The sequence below is a fragment of the Adiantum capillus-veneris genome, chromosome 4 (assembly GCF_014529385.1).
Source record: "Adiantum capillus-veneris isolate H3 chromosome 4, ASM1452938v2, whole genome shotgun sequence".
NCBI classification, from domain to species: domain Eukaryota; kingdom Viridiplantae; phylum Streptophyta; class Polypodiopsida; order Polypodiales; family Pteridaceae; genus Adiantum; species Adiantum capillus-veneris.
Window position 1 is genome coordinate 73,889,370 of NC_140934.1, and position 10,323 is coordinate 73,899,692.

A 10,323-nucleotide genomic window follows, 5' to 3' on the forward strand; every position below is an offset into this window, starting at 1 on the left:
ATTAATTTGAGGCATGCGACTTAGTGCATCCGCTACTACATTATATCGCCCCTTGGGATATCGTAGCTTACAATCATAATCTTGAAGGATTTCTGCCCATCTATCTTTACGGCCCTTCAAGTCTGTTTAAGTAGTAAACCATTTGATACTCTCATGATCAAAAACTACTTCAAACTCAGCACCATATAAATAGTGTCACCACTTTCGTAAAGCGTGAATTATGGCATAGAGCTCTCTCTCATAAACAAAATAATTATGTTGAGCTCTATCTAACTTTTTGCTTTCAAAGGCTATAGGTCTTCCCTCCTGGAGAAGTACTGCACCAATGGCTTTATCACTAGCATCAGTCTCTACCACAAACGGCTTAAGTGGGTCGACGATTGCTAGGATGGGAGTAGTGGCTATAGCTACCTTGAGCTGTTCGAAATTGTGTTTTTGGGCTTCTTTCCAAGAAAAGGTCTTACCTTTTGTTTGAAGTTGATCTGTCATAGGAACAATGATTTTAGCATAGTCACGGATATACTGTTGATAAATCCAGCCATGCCTAAAAATATTTGAAGCTCCTCAACCGTGTTGGGATGTGGCCATCAAAGAATGGCAGCGACCTTGTTAGTGTCCATCTTGATGCCAGAATAAAAGATCACATGATCGAGGTAATGTATCTCTGTTTTAAAGAAGTTGCACTTGCTAATTTGTTTAGCATACAGCCCGTGAGCTCGTAGCTGCTCGAACACTAATCGTAAGTGTTCTATGTGTTCATCTTCAGTCCTACTATAAATGAGAATTATGTCATCAAGGAAAACCACAACAAATTTTCCAAGATAGGGACGTAAGACACTATCCATGAGTGTCATAAATGTAGCTGGAGCATTGTTAGACCAAAAGGCATAACCAAAAATTCAAAATGCCCGAACCGTGTTCTAAAGGCAGTTTTGGAGATATCTTGTAAAAGGATACGCACTTGGTGGTATCCTGAATGAAGATCTATCTTTGTATAGTATCTTGCCCCATGGAGTTGATCAAACAACTCATCTACTCTCGGTAGAGGATACTTGTTCTTGATGGTTATGGCGTTTAATCCGCATAGTACCATCTTTCATTTTTACCAATAGAATTGGTGATGCCCAAGGCAAAGTGCTAGGTCTAATGAAACCATGGGCGAGGTAGTCCGCCAACAGACTCTCAACCTCCTTGGCTTCTTTAGCACTCCTACGATAGGGTGGTTTACTCACCGGTTTAGTGCCTAGCAAGACATCTATGCCATGCTGCACATCACGTGTAGGGGGTAAACTCGGTGGTAAATCACTTGAGAACACATCACTATACTCCGTGAGTAAGTGAGTTAGCTTTTGCCGTGCAAAAGGAGAAAGTAAAGTAGAGTTATGCTGGGATGGAGAATCTTGTAATTCCTGTAATGTTTGTTTTACAATAGTTGCACGTTGCTCTATAGAATTAAAATTGAGAGCACTTTGCTCGTTAGATTTGTTAACACTTTTTTTATCAGTAGAATTCATTGCACTTTGCATACCATTACTAGAATTCACTGCACTTTGCTCTTGAGAATTCACAAGACTTGGAGACAAGCAGTAACACAAAAAGACTTCATCTACTAAATTTGCTTTCTGCAAAATAGAAAGCTCGGTTGTACATATAAGAGGTGCAGATGGTATATTTTTCTCACCAAGCAAAAGCACATGTTTACCATTGGCCATAAAGGATAAGGAGTTGTGTTCATAACTAGTGTGCAATGTGTTTCCTAAACCATGCAACCACTCCCATCCTAAAACTACATCAGCACGGTCCATGTTCATAACTTGGAAGTCAAGGGTCATTGTATGATCTTGAATAATAAGCTCAACCCCTTGAACTACCGTGTCCCATACTTCTTTATCATTACCAAACATCTGCTCCACCACATACTTGTGAGAGCAGGGAGTCTGTGTAAGCTTCAATTTCTTGACTAGCTTATAATTCAAGAAGTTATGAGTTGCACCATCATCCACTAAAATACAAACACGTTATCCGTTAATAGTGCCATGCATGCGAATCAAATCATGGGGGCCAAAGGTGGGCTGCCACATTGAATTAGACACACAACACTTGTGCTTTTCTTCCATATGAAGAACCTCTACAACACAATATTTAGGAGATGAATCTAATGTGAGGCGTTGCACCGTGTGCATGGCCTTTTCTTTGCCTTGCAAAAGAGGACAATCTGTCTTGTTATGTTGGTCCGAAAGACATCTAAAACACAAATTGTGTTTCTTTGCACGCTCAAAATCAGCAGTGTTGAGAAATCCACGTGGAGTATCACGTGAGTACTTAGGCTTCTTAGCCTCTTGTGGGCGTGGAGAGGTAGGTTGTCTCTTATTCCTCTTGGAACGTGTGGGAGATCTACCTCGCCATTGGCTCTTAGCCACATTGCTCTTAGCAAAAGTATTCTTAGAGTAGGGAACATTTTCTTTCCTCTCTTGGTCATCATCATATCTTTGCGCATGACTGATGGCTTCTTCCAAAGTTTTTGGATGTTGGGTCTTGGCATGAAGACGATAGTCTTTGTTAAGACCCCTATTAAAACCTCGTATCTTTTGGAATTCATCTAGACCTTCTAGTTTTAATATGATTTCCTGATACTTTGAAAGGTACTGTGTGAGAGAGAGGCCAAACATGCGGCATGCATCCCAGGCTAACCAATCCTTATCTTCTTTATTGGAGTCCAAAAATTCTTTGGAGAAAGAAGCTTGAAATGCAGCCCAAGACGGAGGACAAGCATCTATTGGAAATGTCATCCACCACTTATAGGCCTTGCCTTTAAGAGATAGACTTGTTTCTACAGCCGCCTTTATATCCGGGGTGTGTCTTAATCTATGAATATCACTCCATTTGTGTAAGAACGTATTGATCGCATCCTTGTTGCGATCACGCTCTTCCCCGTGAAACTCAAGAATGGTGATATTCTTAAGCAATGCATTGCTACCTTCTGCATCTTCTGCAGCACTTGTCTCTTGGACTCCTTGAGTCTTGCGAGCTTGGTTCCCTTGAACCGTGCCACTTGTGGCTCCTTGAGTCGTCTATGAATTCATAAATTTCACAAGTAACTCCGTAAGATTGGTAAAATTTGCATTGAGTGCAGAGAGGTTGCTTTCAAGTACGCTTTGGCGATGTTCCAAAGTCTTGAAAGAAGCCATACCTATAAGTCCATGATCTCCTAGATCATCATCATCATGCATATTAGTGTCAGCAGCACCCGTGGTGTCCAGATTTTTGTCTACGTGCTCAAAATCAAACGTGTGTATAGGTGGGATATCCTCACTGGCCATGGTAAACACAGACTACTGCAAAGAGAGGAACAAAAAACGACAACTTATACCTTGTAAAATTGAAGCCTTTGTGTTTTGTATGCTCTGCGATTTGCGTTGCATGCGAACCTCGCCTTGTGCTTCACTTGTCGTTCGTTGTAAGAACACCTTTGTTGATTCTTTACAAAAACCCATCGTTTTTGTGAAGCCTTTGGTTCACTTTGAAGCTACCTCCTTGAGGAAAAAAGAATTTTTGGAGGAAAACTTGCCTTCCTTCCTCGGAGAAGTGAAAAGGAAGGGTGAAGCTACTTCCTTGAAGTTTGAAGCTTTCCCTTTCCTTTTAGTTTTCCTTTCAACACAAGTAGGCTATCTTTCCTTGCTATACACAACAAGGGTCAATAGCTTGCTGGTGAAGTGTTGGCATCTTACCGTCATGGGGTGGGTTCAACCCTCCTTCATGCAAGGGTTAAGTGGGCCTTCCTACGCTCGCAGTCAACGGCGCCAACGAAATCCTTCGGAGCCTCGGTGCTGTGGATTTGCCGATCGAGTTTTCCTCGGTCCTCACCTTGGTCGTGCGTTGTGGAGGGAGTAGATGGGGTGGCCGCGGTCGGTTGTCATTGTCTATCTATGCGTTGCGCATAGGAAAGCGTGCTTGTCTTCTTTTGCTGCACAACGAAGACGTCGCTATCTATGGAACGTGGGAGAGAAGCAGAGTGTCGCACACACATGCAAGCCACTTTTAGCCTCCTCGCAAAAATAGCTCGGATACCAGTGAAAGGGCGGGTGGTAATGCGTGTGCTAGTCTCCACCTAACCGTGCTATCTTATAGTCTCCCTCTAGCATACACATTGTCCGGCCGTGCCGATGGCCTTGCCCATCGGACCCATGTCCTTACACGGCCCCTCCCCGACATCTTTGCTACACCTCCTGCTACTCTCCCTTTTCCCACCTATGCAGGGAGGTGCATCTCCTGCTACTCTCCCTTTTCTCGTTTGTTATAGGTAGATGGGAAAAGGAGGTTCACCTCCTGATACTCTCCCTTTTCCCATCTGCTGTTGCAAGCAGTGTTGCTAAACATTAGACTCGCCTCCCCCTCCACCACGCCTTTGATTTTTAGGCAACTAGGTTTTCCAAGTTTTGCAAAAAAATTATTTTGAGCATTGCATCGGGGGTGAGAGAGAGAGAGAGAGAGAGAGAGAGAGAGAGAGAGAGAGAGAGAGAGAGAGAAGAAGAAGAGAGATTTTAACATTTTTGGAACAATCCCAAGAGACATCAAAGGTCTATCTGACTATGGAACTATGGGGACAGGGAGAGAGAGAGAGAGAGAGAGAGAGAGAGAGAGAGAGAGAGAGAGAGAGAGAGAGATGCCACGAAACTATCTATCTATAGTCATGGCAATGGTGGAATGAGCTGTGTGTGTGTGTGTGTGTGTGTGTGTGTGTGTGTGTGTGTGTGTGAGAGTGTGTGTGTGAGTGTGATGTATTTGTAAGAGAGGTAAGAAGTTGGTTTTGCACCCAACTCACACTTGCAATTGAAATTCCGATGCACCAATTGACCAAGGAATGATAAGATGTGGGGTTCAATTTATAACAAAATACATGATTTCTTATGTGTACACAAGACGAGAAGATAATTTGTGTGTTTCAATTGTTGAGATGTCGAGCTCTACACCTTGAGCTGGCATCCACTACGGGTCTTGGCCGCTTACGGCATTTACTCACTGGCGCGTTAGGTGACCGACACGAAGGATCTCTGCCAGTGATTCTACAGCTGGACTACACTTATAGTGCCAGCCTAGTACGCTTCTAGCGAGTTCACACTTAGTGACCGCATGTACATATGTGCTACTTTTCAGCTTTAGCACTTAGTCATTTTGTACTCTGTTTTCTGTGAAGAAGAAGAAGAAGCTTTCCATCTCTGTGTGCTTTGTGCTTGTCTTGTGTAGCTCTCTTGCATCCTCATTCTTTACATCAATCATAATGCTTGGTGCAGCCATGAGTTGCAATCGATGCGCCATGTTTAACATCTATACTACATATAAAAGGGGAGGGATTCCACCACTAGATATATGTTGATCTCTCCTTGCTCCGATCAGAGAGCTTTGTTGATCTCTCCTTGCTCTAGTGAGTGAGCTCTGTAGCCCAAGGACATAGTCGACATAGCAGGAGAGAGAGGTGCACGCGCGCGCACACACACATAGTCCTTGTGTAAGCCACACTCGACTACTGCTTAAAAAGCTAATAGTAGCTCCTATCTCTCTCGGAGTCTTGTTTTTTCTTAATAAAAAATGTTTTCATTGCTAGGGTTGCAAGGAGTTCCCACGGCAAGGTGCATATAGGCTATAGCCTCCAAGAATGGGGGTGCTTTGGGCGGCCTGCGATAGGGTGGCTATGCTTGTTGCTTGATCTTGATTTGACGAAGGGCTAGATTTCGCATGATCTTTCTGGTGTCCTCAAGATTCTTTCTGACATGCTTCTCTTAGCATCCCTTGTTGGTTGGTGTCAGAATACCTATGCGAGGTGATGGAGGTGAAAGGCTCCCTCCTTATGCAAATTATGTTTTATAGGTTTAAATTCATGCTATGTACAAGGTATTGTTGTTTGTCAATTGTAATCGGGATCATCTTGAGAGACGTATCTATTGGGGGTGGCAGCCCTGCTCATACTACAACTCACTCTGCTGAGTGAGTATTGCTAAAGAAGGTGAAGAGTCACAAAGGCCTTTCTAAACATAGCAGGGCTTTCACATGATGGGTTTCAAAATCCACACTCGCCAAATAAAGGGGGCAAGAGGGAATAAAGGAGGAGCGGATGTGTTCCAGAAACTTTTCCAAATATGCAAAACTTAGCATAGTTTAAGAACATGAAGCCTTTTATATATGCAAGAATATAGAAAGTGAACTTTATTTTCCTTTTTGTAGCTCATGTGAGATGCTACATCAAAAATCTTTGGTGAGTTTGCAAACTCACCGCGTGGAAGCTCTCTAAGACCCGTCATGAGGGGGGATAACAATTATGGGGAGTGGGTATGAATGAGTGCTTACAATCACATGTCATTTTTTGGTATTTTAATATAATTTTTTTTTGTCCATTATACACACATAATCACATCTATGGCATATATGTTACGAAGGACCCACTTAAACAACAAGTTGAAAGACTCACTCTGGCATTCTAAGGGAGGTTACATATCACCATATCAAAAGAAGCCGTAAGGCGGAGCGAATCCATAAAGATTGCCTCAGTTCGGATTGTTCTCTGCAACTCGAGAACATGAAGTTGGAAAAAAATATGGCTGTCGATAGCGCGAAGCGCTTTCAAACTGAGGAATATTTTATTAATTATACTTTGATGCTATGGCTGGATTTTGCCACAGACCTTTATTCCCCATTGATCAAATGGGTTGTAAAAAAAACTGCAACGAATACAAATATATTGTCGCTACTTACTTGGTTGTAACTTTTACTTCGGACATTGAAGTTTACAGGGTGTAGTCAAACCAATTACTCTCGATCGACGCGGTGTCAGTCGACATGGCATGATCAAATCCCGTGGTAACCCTAATCCTGTATCACCTGTGCCGAATTCTGTATCTAACTTTTCCATTCCTATATCTAACGTATCCGATCCTATATCGTCTACGCCAGATAGTTTATTGCCTGTACCTAAACCATTATCATCGGACAATTCTTTATTTGCAGCTGAGGATCAATCAAAAGAGAAATCCTCAGCCCTAAAAACAAATACATTTCAATTTTCTTCATCTTTACCCCAAGCATCGAAACCAATTGCTTCTTTTCCAATTGCTTCTTGTTTTTCTTCTATAGCTTCTTCGTTGAGTATACAAAGTACTCCTCCTATAGTAAATTCAGTAATAAGTACTAATTTATCAAGCCTAAAACTATTGTTATTAAAAGTAGTAATTTTATTTTCATTAATATTTCATATAATAAATAATAGTTATTTAAATTCAATAAATGAACTTAGTTTAATTAACAATTTTAATAGTGATTTAATTACAATTAATATACCTATTATTTGTAGTAGAGTAATAGCATTAATAGTATCATACATATTAAATTATAAAACAATGGCAAATAAGAAGTTACTATTAAAATTTTTACTTCAAGTGTTAATAACTTTTGTTTTTTATTACTACAATATAAACTTTTTTAATAAGATTGAATCAATACCGTATCACGTAGATGAGCCTGGAACTTCTACAATAAAGCTAGATGAATCATCAGTATGGTATAAAAACCCAAAAGTTATTGTTTTGTTAGGAATAGTAATAGCAGTAGTTGTAGCAGCAGTTGTTTAGCTGGTGGCCGAAATGGAAATAACAACAACAACAAATGAATTTGAGATGCTTGCGTACAAAGCGAAAACCCACTCTGCAAGGCAAGCGCTCGTTGGAGTCAGTAGACCCGGCGAGAGCAAATGTATTCTTAACCTGTTTGGAATTACCTGAAAGTTGGGGCGATTATCTGCTTTATTTAACCGCTCCTCTCGTTCAAGGAATACCGACTGTCGACTTGATCTCTCAGGTTACCTGTGACCCGAGCCTGGTTTTGTTGATAAAACTGCTAATTGCATATGGCAGATTTGCCATAGAAGAAGAAGAGGGAGAGAATATTGTTGCGAATAATGCCTAAGCTTTCTTTTAGCTCTTAAAAAGTGAAATAGTAATGGGGCAAAGAGCGGGGATAGACACAAAACATAAAGCACGAGGCTCATCTATTACAAACATGCCGGCATGGGTATTGCACACGGCAGCCATTGCGATTTTATTATATAAAAAGGGTAGCGAATGGTGGGTTCAAATTGTAGCCACATGCTTTGACATATACAAGCCTTTTTTTTTCTCCGTGCGTCGTATCCATAACTTTGTTTTGTTTGCCCACATGATACGTGTTGCACATGAAACGAGGACGGGGGCGTAGTTCAATCGGTAGAACCAACTTGCAAGGTAAAGCATGTATCTTCCACCCGGTATTATGTTCAGTCCTCTTTCTTTCGGTTCTTGTTTTATTTAAAGTAAGCATTAACAATCATGCTCTCATCGTTTAAATCAGTCGTTACGGGGTTAGTGAGCTAGCTTGTAGCGCAGAGAAAAGAAACGAAAAGAGGGATTCCCTAACTACAAAACAAGGTGTTTTTTCAAAACAACTTTATCTTTTGTTGAGGGCAAAAAAGGGCACTCAACCGCAAGCAACAAAGGGGGAGAAGCTTTCATGACTTCCCACGGTGTGGCCATTACTTCCAGAAACAGCTGGTTTCACCGTTATGAGCCAGTTATTGAAAAAGCGTTCGCATGCTTGTGGGGCGAAAGGCCAAAGGAGGACTCCTTTTCTTGCCTATAGGTTCTTATGGTCCAAAGGACTTCAACAAAGGCACTTTTTGGAGTCGTAGCTCTTTGATTCACCCCTAGCCACAAGTCATCCCCGTATTTTTTAGGGGGCCGCTATCTCCTACCACGACAGGAACCTAACATACCATAATCCCAGTAGCTGCGCCCGTGCATCTCTCCGTGCATGCCCCACTGCTGGAGGGGAGCTGCCATGAATGTCGGGAACAAACAAAAGGAAGCAACAAAATAAAAGTACAATTTACACATGAATTAATTTTATTTGCTACTTTAATTTTGAGCGTTCCGAGTTTAGAACGAACCCAACTTGCCCAACACATAACGTCGATGTGGGCATTGTGGGCACTGGTTTAGCGCTCCAATTTACACACCGGCAAGGTGAGTACTAGTTTAGTTGTAGCGATGGACGTATGGAGCAGGTTGAAAGCATGTACTTTGATTGGCGAAATACATGCTTGCCATACTTGGGTAGTTCTTGGAATCCCTAGCAGATTTGGATGTGTGCTGGCATACATCTAGGATATGGCGTCCCCTCCGCAACAGCTCTGTGTAACGAGCAGCAACGCCCAAATCCACGTGCAAAAGAATTATTGGTTGTGAGTCTAACAACAGCGGGCACTGCCCCTAGTTTGTACCCAACCTAAAACAAAATAAAATGGAAAGGAAGTACACTAAATAAAGGGACTCATTGCCATATTAAAATAAAAGAAAAATTGAATGTTTTCATAGGAAAAGATAAGTCTAATAAGAATAAGGTATAATAAAATAAAGAAATTGATAATTTTCACATTTGTGAGAAATTTATATGTAATAAAAAAACACATTAAAAATATATACAAAAATAAGTTAATGCTTTCTTATAAAAAACTATAGATTTAATAATAATAGAAAATAATAAAATAATTTAATGAATTTTTTTTAAGTCCTTAAATGAGAAGACCCTTTAGCAATACCGCTCATCGGGGGATCAACCTCCTATGAATTAATGTTTATTCTTTGCCCTCCAAAGCTATTTTTTAACATCCCAAAAAAAGTGAATGAAGGCTGCAGAGGATAGCATTTAAAAGGCTAATATCTTCTTTTAAGGACCCTTAGGGACACTTGTTTCACAGTGAAAATCAAACGACCTTCAACCTTGGGGTACTAGGGTAAAACACCATCATAGTGCCACCTAAGAGGATCGATGAATTGTCGTCGCTCTACTGCACTATTTTCAGCATGAAAGGGCATAGTTGAGAGTTGAATGCAAGCACTATCTAGGATAGAGGCGATTTTGCGAGCGGTGTAGTGCTCAAGATGCAGGTCACAAAAGAAAAGTTTCAGTGTAATAAAAGTGGCCGCGAGTAGGAGGACAACCGGGGGTTCAATTCAGACCAATGAGCCAACAAGGCTTGAACTCGGAATCTGACGATTGAGTTCATCACGCCTTGCTCTAACTAGTCCACTGCCCATCTGAACGTGTTCTCTCTATAGAAATAAAGTTGTTTTATTGAAAGGGGTCGTCAGTTTCGGTGCAAGGGGGCGGTTTTTAATTGGCCCCTTTACCCTAAGGCCTTTAGAGGCCAAAAAAGCCTTCTAATTTTAGAGCTACCAATGATGAAGCCTCTACAAAAGCTAGGCATGATAGAGCTCTATTTTAGAAGGTGGTTGAATGATC